We start from the raw sequence: 17,546 nt of genomic DNA, 5'->3' as shown, positions 1-17,546 counted from the left end.
TTTTTTAGTTTTATCATTCTGTTATTTTAGAAGTTACAGGGGGGGGACACATTTTACCACTTTGGAAGTGTCTCTCGCGCAAACTATTCAGTTTAGAAAAAAATGATATTAGAAACCACGTATGGGTTTGATGAAAAAAGATTTTTTGAGTTTCAGTTCTAAGTATGGGGAACCCCGAGAATGTATTGTTGTCTATTTTTCTGTGAAAATCTTAATGCGGTTCATAGAATACATCTACTTACCAAATTTGAACAGTATAGCTCTTATAGTTTCGGAAAAAAGTGGCTGTGACATAAACGGACAGACAGACGGACATGACGAATCTATAAGGGTTCCGTTTTTTGCCATTTGGCTACGGAACCCTAAAAACTTGCTCACTTTGTAAACACCCCATTAATATGTCAAACTGTTATCACATCAGTATCTGGAATGTCGAGAATTCAGGAAACGACTGGCCTTGGTTTAAGTGGTGATTAAAAAAAACAATAAATCCGAAATGTCAGCACAAAACTATCTCGGGCGACGTAGAGAGAAAATTGGTCTTAGTAGAACGTAGTAAGACAGTACGGCAATGTAAGCCCGATTGGTACAAGGTAAACTGTGAAAAAAAAAAATGAATAAAGTTTATTGTTTAAATTTAGCACTACAGTAACACGACAACAATATTACCTATAATATTATTCACATAGCATGGGTACTTAAAACAAAAAATATTACTTTGCTAATCCGCGAAAAGATAACATACAAGATAACACATATAATAAAAGAATTTAATTTTATATCTTACGATATAACATATAAGACAAGATATGATATATAAGGTAGCATGGGTACGGTGACAGCTGTTCGCTCCATACAATTTATAAGCTTAAAACGCAAAATTAAATTGACCAAGCTATGTAAAAAATATTATAGGATCAGCTTATGATTGTCATAATTTTATTATATGAATCTCCTCCTCGTCTTGGTGCATTTTCAGTATACGTATAAATAACTGCTATTTGTATGATGTTCTACTATTTATTAGCACATTCACCACCAAAAATACGCTAGGTGTACAAATTTTGTATTGGAAGTTGTCAATATTCACGACTTATGACGGGTTAGTTATAAATGACAAAGCTCATTTTGACTAAGAACATAATTTTAACTACCTAATAGTTTTGGATGATTCACGGTTAGTTTCACTAGACAAATCGACTGGGATATGGACCGTGATTAGTTTTTGTATTGTTTTCGAGCTCCCGATATTTCGACAAATTACACGCGTCGAAATATCTAGAGTCGATTTAAGTATCATTTTAACTGTCAAATTATTAACTTCTTTCGCAATACCACTTTATCAATTTGCAATAGGCAGGTCCACACAGAGTGATCATCTGCGCGAGGCAATTGCCTCGCGCTTATGCTCGCTCTGTGTGGACCCGCCTAATGACTATAACCAGTACTAATAATATATTAACATATCTGTCTTACTGCTGTTCAACTGTGAACTGTGTTTAAACTCACAGACTCACTCGCACCCAGTAATTACTTGGCTGATCAAATAGCAATCGAATCTAATTACTATCAATACCCTTTGATTAGGGTCGAATTAACGTTCTGATAGCCCATTCAATAAAGCCGGACACGGCCAGTAAAGTCTCCAATACACTATTTTCCGCATTACTATTCAAATTCTGAATTGTAATGGATTCTTCGATAATCAAATATACAGGTTTTGAAATAGTCGGTAAAGTGCATGTGACACCGAGTTGACCCATCTATAATAGACAATTAGTCCGATTCGAACTTAAAGATACGTCAAATATTAGATATTATACGTTTTTGTTTAACGAAACGTCAATTTTGATACTGACATATCTGATTCATATAGAATAGATTTTTTTATTCGCAAATACACACAGAGTCAATAGATGAATAGACATACATAAAAGAACATAGTGAGAATAAAGTGTCACGAAATGGCCTTATCTCAGCACGTTCATATCGTATCTAAACCTTTTGACGTATCTTAAAGTTAAATTCGGGCAGAATGGTTACTTAACGGCTTACCATCAAACGGACTGTATACTGGATACCAATGTGATATAAAAAAATCTACTAAGGTGCAAAGGGAACTTCAAAAATTACTCCAATACACCTTACTTTCCGTCAAAGGAATTAATATCACACACCTAATCTGCTGAAATTTGTATTTTTTTAACCTAATTATTGACGTAATGTTATAAAAGTTAAGTAATAAATTGTCTGTACGTTTCCCAATGCCATATTTTTTTTAAGTCCTAAACGTTATATACGCATAAGGTTATTACGACTTTTTCAACCCGCACTATTGCGCCATATCATTCCGATCTGATTTCTATTTGGACTTGTTTTTGTGATATATCACGACGGCAAGATAACTCAACAGTTACTATTAATTAGACAGAATCTAGTGTATTTTACGACGCCGTTATATTTGTTAACGGTCTGGGTTCAAATCCGGTAAAGCACATATTTGTGTGATTAGCGTAAATTCACTTGATTTATTTAAACCTAATACAAACTGGAAACAAATCGAATACATTTTACTAAAATATTGGTGCCTAAAGGTTAAGGTGTCTAGCACGAATGCAGAAGAGGCAGGTTCGATCCCAGCCCTGAGCAGTACCGGAAGACTTTAGTCACTTTTTCTAATCTATTTCATTTTCTGATAGCTAAATTTATCAAATTAATTTGCGAAATATAAGGCTTTGACAGGAGACAGACAGCATAACGTACTTAGTGTCAAAGTACGATAACATCATTGGAAGAATCTACCTGGGGGTTGTCGTTGAGATTGAAGATGGCGAAGACGTCTCGAGAATATTTTTTTGTGTTTTGCTCATTTATGTTGTTCAAAGTGTAGTATTGATAGCTTATTATGCAGTGAACTATCGTGGAAGTGTGCAGTTAATGAAAAACTAATCTTGAAACGCGTTTAACCATGTTTTAATCAACATCCAGCAATCCATCGGTGCTTTTAGTAAAATCTATCTCTTTACTAAAAGCAACTACCGAACAACGTCATGCTCTACGAGCACACTTAAAACTTACAACGAAACTTGACATTGGCAAAATCATCATAGATTTGATGGAAGCCATATTTTAAAAGAAGAAGAATCCACCTTGCTAAAATTGGCGAGGAGTAAAAGCCATTTAGGAAAAAAGTACGATAAACATTTCAATTCGCTAGGATTCAATCACATCCGGATACAAAGTATCACATCCCAACCACCACATATACAAAACGATGCATTATCTATAAACCGACACAAAGGTAATGACATAGTAACAAACACGTAAATAGCTAACACGCCTGTTGTCATCAGACGATTGCCCATAAATACCGGTGAAACTGTGACCACGGTCACACCCTATTGTAAAAACGTTCGTTTCGAAACTTTCTAGTGTGTGGACGGCCTAAGGTGTAAGCTTGAAGCGAACCTTTAACCTGAGAACGAGCGAACTTAGGCCACTTTGTCAAGTGAGGTCTTTGTCCAGCAGTAGAAGTGTTTTAGCTAATATAAGCACGCGTTAACTGTACGTTTTAAATCCATTTTGAGAAATATTCGTATTAGTCGCTATATTTTTTAAATATTAGTATGATCAGTATCAAGCACTGGTGGCCTGGCAGTAAGGGCGTGCAACTTGTAATCCGGAGGTCGCGGGTTCAAACTCCGGCTCGTACCGGTTTCGAAACTCATGTGTGAAATATCATTTGAGATTTACCAGTCGCTTTTCGGTGAATGAAAACATCGTGAGGAAATCGGAATAATCCCAATAAGACGAAGGTTACACTCTGGGTTTGAAGGTCAGATGGTAGTCGCTTCCGTAAAACTACTAGTGCCTACGCCAATTTCTGGGATAAGTTGCCAAGGGGACCCCAGGCTCCCATGAGCCGTGGATAAAAAGGCCGGGACAATGCGAGGAAGAAGAGTATGATCAGTATCAAAATTCGCTGGGTATTTTTTCAATAATGATGGGACACATGTGTACTGCGGCCATTAGAGTACCCGGACGTTTTGAAAACACATTATAGACCTGTTTAAAAGTGAACAAGAAATTACTGTGACACGGAAGCTATGAAAACCTTACTCACCTTACTTTAGCACCTTGTATTTTTTTTACCTTGCCGCGTTATAAAATAATAAAAAAATTAGATTCAACTATGGAGAGAGAAAGAGAGAGAGAGAGTGAGAGCGTTTATTCGTGGCAAAATAATAATAATAATAAAAGAAAACAACAAGTAACATAACATAAGATAACGTATAAGCCACGAAATGGTCCCGGCTCAGCATGGTACTAGCCTGGCTGGGCTAGCGCTGGTCTTCCGTCTATGCTTCCGAGACTTACTGTACCTACTTTCGCCGGCATCTCTTACTTGCACTAACCACCTATTAAGACGGCCTGCGGTCTACCGTAACTTTGTGCAAAATAAAAGGTCAAATGTAAGGAAATTTTGCAATAAACACAATTCTGATACAAAATATTACCACATTTTGACATAGATAATGCAATAGTTACGAAATATGCTCTTAATATTGTGCGTGTGTAAGATTAGTTTTTGTATGTTGGTGAGAATTGAGATGATTGCAGTGAACCTGTGGTCAGAACGTCTGAAGTTTTTCATTGGTCAAAATAATAAAGCTACTTTAATACAGAACCAAAAATTTAATAAGTAGATATTAGTCTAGTATTTTCATCCTAAAAAATGCCAATTTTTGTTCCACGCTTTTTTCAGCCAATTTCATCGCGATGTTTTTCTTTATCGAAAATTAACTGATTACCTCAAGTGTTATAAAATTTCGTTCTTAAGTTTCGTATTAGACGCCACAATAAGAAACCTTTTAGAAAATATGCTTTATTAATTAAAACATAATTTTTTCCATTAAAAAAGTTATCGGTGCGAACTGAGCTTCGAACCCTCGACCTCAGGGTTTAAGAGGAAAGAGGACGGCCGATTCTCCATACAAATGTAGTTCCCATTTTCCTCTCTAGATATAGACATTTTGGGAAATATTTTTACATAATTTAATATATATTAGCCATAGCTATGCCCCGTTTTTTATTACTATAAAAATTAGGAGTGATAAACAGATTTCACACAAAATTTTAAATGCTTCTAAGTCCTATAATGATTAAAAATTCGAAAAAAAAAATCCGTACGCATAGGTTGATATACAATAAATTGTGTCAAAATATTTTCAATAATGTGAATATCCAGAGAGGAAAATGAGGACTACGTTTGTTTGAAAAGGCGATTTCGCGCGGGTCCTTTCCACTTTCGTTTTAAAGCCGTACTTTTTGGGTGCGTAATTCTAAATGCGTCATTTTGTCGTAAATGTTAAACGGAGTTTTAAGTGTCCTTCTTTGTAACCTCGTATTGGTCCTTAATATTTGTATAGCATTTTAATTAGATTGTTCTACGTGATTGACTGTTAATAAAGGCTGTCGGAAAAACCTTCGGTTGTTCAACAATGCGTATATTAAGTTAATTATCGAGATATTGATTGCTGCTGTCACGGATGTAAAGTACATATCAGGATCAAAGGGTTAGTGAGATAATTTGTGCACTTGTAAGTTATTAACGTACGTAAAATAACGTAATGGAGCATTAGAAATAAGTACACAAATTTTGAAATAAAAATTGATATAATACAAATTGATAAACAAGTAAATTCTTACACAAAAAATATAAAGTTTAAAAGAAACAATAATATCCACACATATACGCCTAAGTTTCACTTGAAGAATACTTAAGGGCATAAAAGCTTTATCTTAGACATTATACAATGTCTCTTATTAATAGCTGACCATTGATGTTTAATATATTATATTATTGGCCACGTCATCTATAGCAGATGATTTTTGCAGCGTCGGGCAAAATCAGGTGTTGCGGAGGTTAATTTCAACGTCTGCGATTACTGAAGAGTGCATTACCAGAGCGGCATCTTCTGCCACAGCAATCACAAACATGACTAGAGTCCAAGGGAGGAGGTCTAGCAGCGCGGAGTCTTTTCTGTCTAACGTTCTCTAACTAGTCCTTGTCATGTTTATCTACACCCGCTTTGAGATGAGATCAATACCAGGTTAATAAATAATAAAAGTAAAACAACGTCATCAAAACAAGTCAAAATAAACAAGTCATAAAACTCATAACGCACATCTTTAGTCTCGCGTCATTAGAAATATCAGACTGACATTTTTAACCACAAACTAATTAACTCAAATTAAATCTCAAAATTAATTGGCGTCAATATAACATTGCGTTATAATGACCTACAGAAGCACCAAGGTCTTCCACGGACACAAAATTACATATGCGCTCGAACAAATAATAAAAAGCACCATTTCTTCATCCCAGCTTCTCCACCACGTTTCAAAAACCGCAAATATAAATTTGTAATACTATATATACATAATTCGATTAGGAAATACGTACGTATAATCAATCATGCGTGTGATATATTTGATGTATGTGAGGGATCACAAACACATATGATATTTATTGCGTTTGATTACGGCGGGTCACGGATCTGACTCCGGATTAAAAAAAACTGATACATATGAATAATAAGCATTCGTCTAGCGGATTTTATAATGTCTATCAACAGTTTGGAGTAAGGATAACGTTTTAAATAAGATGGATCGATTAGTTTCGGTCTTACCAAGGTTGTTGATATCAAAAGTTGTATGAGTAGCAAAGCGACTTCAGAGATGTGTTTTATTGTAAACATAAAATGTTTTCAAACATATTTAAAACCAGGTCTATCGCGAATTTATCCTGTTACCTATATTTCCGACGTTTTGACGCAGGTTTCACTGGTCGTGATCACGGATAACTTATATTATAAATATGTTTTAAAATGTGTTCAAAACGTGAAAGTTTTTAATTTTATATACTTAATAAAAATGTATCGCCTATTATTAATGTTATTAAATATGTGAGTTTATATACTCGTATATTTACAAACTTATAAACAACAAGTAACAACGCATTAAAAGGTTTCCAGATAATAATTCACTATATGCCTCAAAACCTAATTAATATTACTAAAACCAAACGTATTAAGATAACAAAATAATTTGCATTTCTTCCGCACACAGATAGAAAGAATAATGAAAGCTGGAGCGTCATTCAAACTTAAACTCTACATTGATTCTATTCCACATTATATAGGTATAATATAGGATGTAACTTAATAACATTTATTTATTCAATTATTTACTTCGAGTAACGTTTAGACTAACTTTTCCAGACACGAAACCTAGATATGAGTTCATAAAATGTTGAGTTGTTAACTGAATTAATAAGTATAGATTTAGTGACCATTTACAAATATTATAGACCAGAGCCCCTTTAGTATAAATTTATTCGATTTCGTGACGTGACCTACCCGATTGCGTTAAGTCTCATTTAATATGGGATTTAGAAACAGCGCGCCAAGCGGGCCGTTTTGGAAACTCAAAATCCCATACAAAATGAGACTTAACGCAAACGTACGTCACGTTTCGCTATCGAATAAATGTACACTATGGGGAACATAATTAAATATCACATATAAGTATCAAATAAATACTTTTATAATCATTTTAAATTAAAAACCATAACCACAACAAATATTCCACAACATCAACGGCTTGGTTAACTTCAGGTTGGTATTGTTATATTTTCTTCCAAACATGAAACGTGAATGGCGCTACAGAAAATAGGTGATGAGTCGTCACTCATTTTCTTGCTAACTCAAGGTACTCAATCTCCCCATAATCCATTAAGCTTATTTGTTGCTTTACCTCCCTTAATTAACAGCCCTAATTAACTTATAATTGGAGCTTGCTTCGTTTGACTCCAAACTGCAACATTTCTAAAGCATGTGATACTACACAGCGTACGTCGCGTCGTCAAAAAGGGACCAAGACCTTACAGTTACAGATATGAAATTCGTTTTAGATTTATGTTACACTAGACTTACATAATTTTCTTCCCTCCGCATCACATGGAAATTGGATCGAAACACATTATACAAAAATATCTCTTCTGTGGTCAATACAATAAAAGTTACCCGGGTATTCAGGGTTTGCTTATTTAACTCTTAAGTACTAAAAAATTTATCACGCCTGTAAATTTGTAGCTTATCTTCTATAAATTAGATTAAAATTGTCTTTGCGGTATCTACAAGAAAGATGCGAACGAGTTGACCATACAATAAAATGTGTATGACACAATTTTAAAATAATAAATTAGTATAAAGAAACCATATATAAGTTAGTATATCCTTAGTTATGATTGTAGCCCTTAGCTCTAAAACAATAGGGATGTCCCGATAAGTGCAATCTCAGATATTGGTACAGATACGATACCCACGTGTACCAATCGTGTAATAAAGATAAGATAATCGATAAAAGGATTTACTGTCCAGTGTCAATTTAAAGTTGTTGTACCTAGGTCAGCAGTGATACGCTTAAGCTAAATAATGCTATGTATGTATTGTGTAGATTTATTATGAAGCCTATATAAATTAAAAATAATATTAGTAATTCGGTAGTAGAAATAAAAATATTAAGTGTACACAATAATGTCAGTGTTATTTTTTTCTACGAAAAACCTTTAAATAGTTTATTACACTTACCTTGGATCTTGAAAAATCAGCTGTCTAGGTACACGATTATCCCTGGATTTTTAATTTTAAAAAAAACCGGTGTCCACTCAGCTGCAAGATTCGTTCTCCATAGTTACACAATACACTCACAAAAATCACAATAATCAGTTCATCAAAATAAACGTCAATAAAAAATACTGGCAATTTTCGCGAGCCGTTTAAAAAAGAAAAAAGTTGCGAATTCGTAAATCGAACGCGTACGGGCGCCTGCGCGTGCGTTTCCCTCGCCTCACTCGGATGTGGTCCGTGTGTGACTGTAAACCCATCTTGCACTTCACGAAGAAGATACGTCGTGCGTCCCGCTCGCGCGCGGCGCGGGTTTGTAGTGCTTCGCCGTTTACTCTTATTATCAGAGGTTAAGCTTGGCTCATCTGTCAGTTGGCACGAGGCGGCCGGGTGGGAAGGTCGCGTCCGATAGTCCCGTTACTTTCTCTACCATAAGGCACGTAGTCTATGACGTTTGATGTCCATTTTATTTCCGTAGCCAAGAAGCCAAACAGTTATTGTTTATCGTTAATAAATATGATAAATCATATTTTTAATTAGGTCATAAAAATAACATTGACAGCATAAAAAATGTTACGAATAAATAAATTACAACAAAAAAAATATGTGGGTCAAAGTTTAAATGAATATTAACTGGTCATAAATTCGCATTTATGATCTACATAGCCGCTCCAAATTTCGTCCGGTCGTCAGCCAATCGCACGGTCGCGAAATGACAAGCACGCTAGATCATTTAGATCATTCGCTGCGCGCGCGCGCTATTGGCGTTCCACGCACAAACCACGCCCGGTACCGTTATAGGGGGGCATTGACTTAAAGTGGGGATTTGGATCAATCTCATAAGTGGTGGGGTGACATTGGTAATTGTGAGTTGTTGATTGGGTTTTAATGAGAGCGGTCACACCCTGTAGTATATGCGTACTCCGAGCATCGATTGCATTACTGTTGTATGTATATTAACTCTACACTCTCCAAATACGCGACTGTAACGGTCCTTAAATATATTATTTTTAGTAGGTAATTATGAAATAATTGAGGTAATTGTGTGCTCATAAGAAATCATTTTATTTAATGATTTTTAACTTTGTAAATAATATACTTTAAGCCAGTTTTATTAATTTCAAAAAGTAAAAATAGACTGAAATATTACTGCGCGTTAATAAAGTTTTGGCGATAAAACGGTAATCATATAAATATTAGATAGTTGAATTCTTAACGAGGTATGAATAAATAAAAAATACCCGACGCACTTCAAGGTAATTGTATGGTATTTTTATTTTCTACAGGTAATCGAATAGGTTTATACATTAACGATATAATAACAATAAACGTACTTAAATAAAAAATATTCCGCACATTTTCCTCCATTTCAACTAGACACTTACGACCCACATTTAAAATAAGTTATGAAAATGTTCATGCTACTGAGCAAACTTTATGTTTTCATGTCGCAATAGAGTTGTAAATAATAATGGATGGAAATAAATGTATTTTGTAGGATGCTTCAGGGTTCAAAAGTCATCTCATGCATACCAAATAACTGGAGATTCGCCTTCAAAACAAAACAAAAGGCATCTCAAAAAAATCTGCAATACATTTAGCACTCTGTTAATACGCATTAACGTTTAAATTTGCATGAAATACTTTTAAACATATTCCTTTTTTGCTTTAAGCTTATGTTACGCCAGTTTTAGTTCAAACAGAAATACCCAGATACTCGTTAACTAAATAGGTATTTCGAAAATATGTCTAAATCCTTAAGAGGGAAGAATAGCTTTGCGATCCTACCGAAATAACGGTACTTTTTCTATGAAATTCCATTTCGGAAAAAACGGTATCCACTAACTAAATCTTAACAAATCACTTTGATTTTAATGTCCATCGCTTCAGTATTATATGTTCTAGGTTTATAGGCTTCGCTTTTTTGAAAAAAAAAATTTTTTTTTGTTTTTCATTGTGTCAAAAACATATTTAAAAATTATGAAGAATGGAAAATATTCAGAAGTGGTATGGAATGAAAAATAGGAAGTATAAAGATTTAGATGTATTTCTTTTAGAATTTATATTATGATCGTCAAATATTTAATATATACAGTGTCAAGATAGAAAAAATCATCAAATATCAATAGCAAAATAAATTAATGTCAAATAAATATTAGGAAATAATTATACAATGTCAAATAAAAGCATACTTGTGGTAAAGATGTCAATATGGCTACTTATACCTAGGTATCTCATAATGATGCTCTAGTTAAAGTACAATATGAGAATAAAATAATAATTATCATATATTAAAATCAATTCATAATATTAAATGTCATTCCCATGTATTCTTTTACATAATAAAATTGATTATCCAATAAAAAGTGGTAATTGGCGTTCAAATGCTTCGTCAGATGATAAGACTTCATAATTTTAAAAATTAATAATAAAAGTATAATTGTTTGAGGAGTACAATCTAAATTATTAGTAAGTGTTAAAGGTCGAATAACGGTCGGAATATCGATACTTAATCTACCTACTTCATCTTCTCGGGTTAGTAAAGAATTTAAGTAGCGAAGTGATTTAGTAGAAAATAGCTGAGTTTTAGAATTAAATGTAGTTTATTATATTAGGTATATTTTTACATACTTAACATAATACAAAGCTTCATGCAGCCAATCCATCAGGCAGTAGCTAACCATAAAATCTTCTTACCTTAGGTAGTTATGAGTAAAAATGTTATGGAAAACCACAGTCATACCATTTATGCAACACAGTAAGTGAATTTAAGTAGGTACTAATGTAATGTGGTAGCGCAAGACGCAAGAGGTCACTCGGGTTGAACATTGCGTTTACCAAGTCTAGGCTGGGTCTGCCAACTGGCTCGTTAGGAGCAAATGGTTTCTAGTTTTACATAAAGCAGATGGTTTGTTTTTCATCACACTTGCTCGAAAAATTTCTTATTTCATGCATTACTGAAGGATAAAGGGATTTATTGTTGTGAAAAAAAAGCTTTAACTAACGAGGGAGTTATAGTTTTTTTTATTGTGTCACTAGTTTGTACAAACCAAGTAGTTATAAATGACTTTAACTTATAAAATACTGTTGTTTTTTTATTGTTTATCTTAAAAAATATTCAATTTAATAGCAGTTTAAAATATTTTCACGGAATTTTCAATCGTGGCTGAATGTCGGATAAGTCTGTGCCTAACCTATACCATCAAATAATGAAAATATGGCAGACGAATGTTAGAAATGTCAACATATGTAAGAATTATTTCGCTTAAAATTTAGTTCTTTCTTCGCAAGTGTGATGAAAATAATTGTGTGTAAATCCGGGTGTAAGAGTAGTGCAAGAGTCTTTAATCAGCCTGCGGGTCAAAGTCCACTTACCCCCCGCATTGCAATTATAATTTATAATTTGGTAGGAATATGGGTCAACAGCAACACCGCTTTCCACTTTTCACAGTCGGGTTGAAAATGAAAACTGTAATTAGAAAGTCTAAACTGGGGTTTTCAATTGGCTTGTAAAAGCGAATGGTTTCTAATTTTACATAAAGTAGATACCGACTTAGTTTATATTTTTAGAATTTGGTAGGGATATGGGTCAACGCCGCTCTGCGCTGGCATATATTATTATTTTAACAAATACCTTGGTGGCTGAACCTAACATCGAGAGAGAGAGTGAAACTTACAGACTCCGTTGGTTGGGCCATCTTGAGAGAATGGATAAGATCGGAACGTGAAAAGAGCGTATCTGGGTCACATAGCAAGTGGACGTCCTATCGGACGCCCCAGGTATCGCTGGAGCGACATGGTGGAGGCGGATCTGCGCGAACTTCGAGTTAACAATTGGCGAGAAGTCGCACAGGACCGAGAAAAGTGGCGCTGTCTTGTGTCGGAGGCTGTCTCAATTTGGGTCGCTTAGCCAACAGAGTGAGTAAGTATAAAATAAGGATTTCTATATATTTTAAGTACATTTGAACATTTGTATGCGGTTCGGCTGAATACTGTGACAACATTTATATCATGTAATACCTTGTACCTAGATACGTACGCTACGCAAATAAACGCTTCTATTCTAAATTTTATTCTTATCCTCCGCCGTTCACAGTCGGATTAGGCATTGCGTTTACAAACCGGCCAATTAAAACATACACTGACATCAGAATGATATTCGAATCATGTATTTCCGTACTTTGTTAATTAGTTAGTGCTTCTGGGCATTTTCCGCAAATCGACAACCATTGTGCCTATTTTGCGTGAAATCGAGGTAGCGCTATTTTAACTACCCCAGCTTCTCCACCAAGCCTAGTAATGTTTTCAGGTTGCGAACTGCCTCCTTTATTGTGCACGGAGTCCCTAGGTATTTGCTCCTGTATATTTCTACCTGTTTGCAGTCTAGGAGAATGTGTTTGCTCGTACTTGTCCATACATGTATTGGCGCGATAACTTATTCAAATTATTGTTCTGATGGTTTTAACTTTTAGGATTGCCTAGGGATTTGGTTCAACTCGGAGATTACGGTTTGCAGTCCTCGTTCATCTAATGAAGATGGTCCATTTTATAAGATAAAGAGACAGTTGACTCAACAATCATAGCACCATGCGTTCAATTGGTTAAATTAAAAAAGTGGCGCCATCTAACAGATCAAAGGCCAAAGGTATACCAGAATCGTTTCGAGCGATGGCGCCATAACCTTTAGGTAGTGCCCGGTAAGATGGCGCCCCTTTTTGATATTTAACAAATTGAACACATATCAGTGACTAAGAAGGATTAAAGTCAAATGGCGTTCTAAGCGTTTTAACTATGTGTCGAAAGATGGCAGTAAACTTACGTCGCTACAAAGTTTTCTTTGACAATACACCTCTTTTTCAAATTCTCTTTGTCTATACTTATCATAACTTATAAAATAAAACAAGCGACCCGTACCGCTTCGCACGGGTTACACAAACCTTAATAAATTATACACCAAAACGTTCGGCCCGATTCGAAGAATGATTAAGACACGTTTAAGATCTTGGAAAGATCTTTAAAAGATCGATAACTAAACGACATATCAAAGTTGACGTTTATTTCGATTCCGCTATGATCCCAATAAGATCTATCTATGATATTTCTAACGTCAAAGTGACATTGGTTGCCCGAATCTAGCTGCTTCTGTCAATTATACGATATACAAACTATATCTAAATGAGAACTTATCTAAATCAAAACTTATCGTTATCGTATCTTATTCTTCGGATCGGGCCGTTTCTTTATGTGTCACTCTTAAGACTTTAAGATTGCTGAAAATCGCATGAAAATCTTTGAGTTTATCGCGAACATACATACAAACAGACAGACATGGCGGGGGACTTTGTTTTATAAGGTGTAATTTCAAATTAGACTTTTTCCTAATAAGAAAATGTAGGGATTTTACTTTGCAAGAGCTTTAAAAATTATCAAAGGAATATTTGAAAAGAATAACTGTTATCTTTTTTCTACGACTCATCATAAATATATCATCTTTAAAAACATGACGATACGAGTCAAGGCGTCTCCGTGAATGACACGATAAATAATAATAAATATTATAGGGTCATTATTACACAAATTGACTAAGTCCCACGACTCCCACGGTAAGCCAAAAAGGCTTGTTTTGTGAGTACTCAGACAACGATATATATAATATACAAATAAACCATGACTCAGGAACATATATATATATCTGTGCCTTACCGGGATTCGAACCCAGGACCATCGGCATCATAGGCAGGGTCACTACCCGCTAGGCCAGACCAGTCGTCATATGAAAGTGTGTATCAGCTACTAAGCTCACTAATTCTATTCGTTTACACTACCGTCATAACTCTATTCGCGAAACGTTAAGCAAGTCAAAAGCCCTCGAATAAGGAATAAGGAGTCCATTATAAAATGGGTCGGTCTCGCAATCTGTCGCGCGGTAAGACTTTATCGCGCGCGCGCTACAAATTGCTACGACTTGACGTTTTTTGCGCGGCCCGAACAGGCAGGGGCCCTATTCTCGAGACTGCGACGCGTTCCGCAGATGAAATGAAAGTTCCGACTACCGTTGCAGCCGAGTTCTGAAGTAGACACTGTACATCGAGGGTAAGACAATCAATAAAATATATGTAATTCGTATGTCCATAAAATCTTTAAATTCCGGGTTGGCTCGCGGGGTCTAAGATGGTTGCAGTAGGTACCTTTACGTTACAAGAATATCATCTTTAATTCGGAAAACAATTTTAGTTTTTCCGGGTCAGTTAACAATATGTAACCGCATTGATTGCACTTTATTGTACATGTTATAGGCGACTAAAGATGATGACACTATTTACAGGTAGGTAAACGGCCCGATTCGAAGAATGCAATACGATAACTTTAAATTCTGGTTTAGATGAGTTCTCATTTAGATATCGTTTATATGTCGTATAATTGACAGAAGCAGCTCGATTCGGGCAACCAATGTCACTTTGACGTTAGAAATATAGTAGATAGATCTTATTGGGATCACAGCGGAATCGTAATAAACGTCAATTTTGACATGTCGTTTAGTTATCGATATTTTAAAGATCTTTCCAAGATCTTAAACGAGCAACGATAAAATATATTACCTAAATATGTAGAAATTATTAGTCCTGTTTCTTATGTCAAATATCCAATAGTATATCCAACTCCCTGCCTGCACTGAAAAAAATAGATAGCCGAACTGGTTTTGTAACTTTACTAAATAACTAAACTACGGTTATAAGAAAATAAACTTTGCATAAATTTACAAACTTATTTTGTAGTGTATACCCAGTACCTGAACACTGATAGCCAAACACGGTTTTGTAACATATAACACATAGTTCGCAAGTCACAATTTTTGTGTAAACAGTAACCAAAATTTTGTTACAGTTATGCAAACCATTTCTTTCAGTGTGGTATAGCTAAACTATGGAATAAACTGCCGCCTGTGGTATTTCAAACCTTCAAGAAAAGCCTCTTAAATTTTGACAATGGTCTTGCAACCCCTCCGGTGTTGCCGGTGTCCGTGGGCGACAGTTATTGCTTACCATCAGGCGATTCGTCGGCTCGTTTGCCTCTTATATCATACTAATAAGTCGCATTCTGGTTAGGTTATTCCTACTAGTTACCACCAAGTTGTTACCAACAGTAACTACTGGGAATTTTTTCAGTGATTATTACTGGGGGGAAAAAGCAGTAGTTACCACCAAACCGAACCAAGCTGAGTTGGTAGTGGCGAAGTACTTTATTTCTATACAATACTGTTTATACTGTTTTTCTTAGTATTGAACTCTAACAAAACTTTTGTGGTAAAAGTTGGAAAAATAATCCCAGTAGTTACCACGGGTAACAACTTCGTGGTAACTAGTGGGAATAACCCCTTGGTAGCACTTACCTCTCTCGACTCTACCTACTCCAAAATGTTATCCACATAAAATAAGGAATTCGAATAAGATGTCGTTCTAAGTTCCCAACCAGAATAGGGACATTCGAATAAGTAAGCAGGGTGTCAACTAACAGGATTTATTGTGATAGCGTGCAGCCGCGACAGTGTCTACGAAATTCTAACGCCAAGTTATGAGGACATCCTAACGTCTAAAAATATATGAGCAACTTTGAACCTTACTCCTGATATCAAAAGTACGTAGAACTTTAAAAATAGTTTGCTTAGAAATGTTGCCATGTCAATACAGTAACTATTGAGATGGTAACATTTTTATTACAAGCGTATGGAAACCAAACAGCACGAAAGAGATACCTAACTGCCGCTAGGAGCCTGATACAAATTTTAATTTCTTGTTCTGAAACTGTTATGGATTATGTTATATCAGCATTATATTAGTTACATTAATGTAGAAGAAACGTCATTTTTCTGACTGATCAAATCTATAACAAGAAATTAAAATCAGAATTGCGCCTGGACTATAATTACACGGTGAGATTCCAAGCGAAGTTGAGCGACTTTCGAAAAGCGTTATTCACTCAGGGTACTGCCTAACAGTGACTTTTTTGGTTGAAGAAATGTCACTTTTGAAATTCACATATCAGTATCATTTCGGAAACATATTGAATACGCCTGTTATCTCGTACCTACCTATCGACCACGAACCTGAAAAATCTTTTGAAATATAGTTACACAATTTCAGTGGTTCCATCAAAAATATTGTATATTCATCATAATTATTATTCCAATTTCAACCATAAAACTAGCAAGTTTAAGTTCTTCTTTAAGTTTAAGTTTAAGTACTTCTTTAACGATCAAAAAATCACTTAATCTTTTCTGTCACAAACGATTCTGTTTGTCATTTAAAATTGCACTCTATGCGTGACACATTAGGGCAGATGCAAGAATGCACCGGAGCATGCGTGCGCGATGTCGCCACGAAGTTCTGAGCGGCGGCGACAGATGGCGTTCCCAGTCTGATTCTGTGAGGTTATTCTAGATAAATAAAGTAAGTATTTTTTTTTATAGTTGCACTATTTGAAAATAAAAAAAAATACATGAAATATATAGAGCTAACAAATTAGTTACCGATATTTTAAGAGATGGTACTGTACATTAAAACAATTAACTTCAAATGGAAATTAAGAAAGTTCTCACTTACTTATTTTTTTGTTTTCATTTACCGAAAAAACATCTAAAAATAATCATCATGTGCATTTAATTTAATGTATTGAGAATGACGAAACAAACTAGGTGCACAAATATTTTATGTAATTATTTTTTAAAGTATCACTAAAACGAGGGTAGTGTGAAAGATTTTTTAATACCACAACTGTATCAAGCAAACGTAACATAATCTTTTAAACTAATTAGTCCACTTACTTTATATATTACCTTAGCGGCCCGATTCGAAGAAT

The 17,546-nt window shown here is 34.9% G+C and overlaps 1 protein-coding gene across 1 annotated transcript in view; it reads right to left on the bottom strand.

The window, feature by feature from the left end:
• The window catches only part of LOC133523769 (protein embryonic gonad-like), a 162,632-nt gene extending 153,645 nt beyond the window's left edge, over nt 1-8,987 (bottom strand). The window contains exon 1 of the mRNA XM_061859499.1: nt 8,655-8,987. The gene's annotated coding sequence lies outside the window, so the exon portion shown is untranslated. The remainder of the gene's footprint in view (nt 1-8,654) is intronic.
• Nucleotides 8,988-17,546: the final 8,559 nt, after the last annotated feature.

The sequence above is a fragment of the Cydia pomonella genome, chromosome 12 (assembly GCF_033807575.1).
Source record: "Cydia pomonella isolate Wapato2018A chromosome 12, ilCydPomo1, whole genome shotgun sequence".
NCBI classification, from domain to species: Eukaryota; Metazoa; Arthropoda; class Insecta; order Lepidoptera; family Tortricidae; genus Cydia; species Cydia pomonella.
The sequence above is the reverse complement of the archived record's forward strand: the minus strand, read 5'-3'. Positions and strand labels throughout refer to the sequence as shown.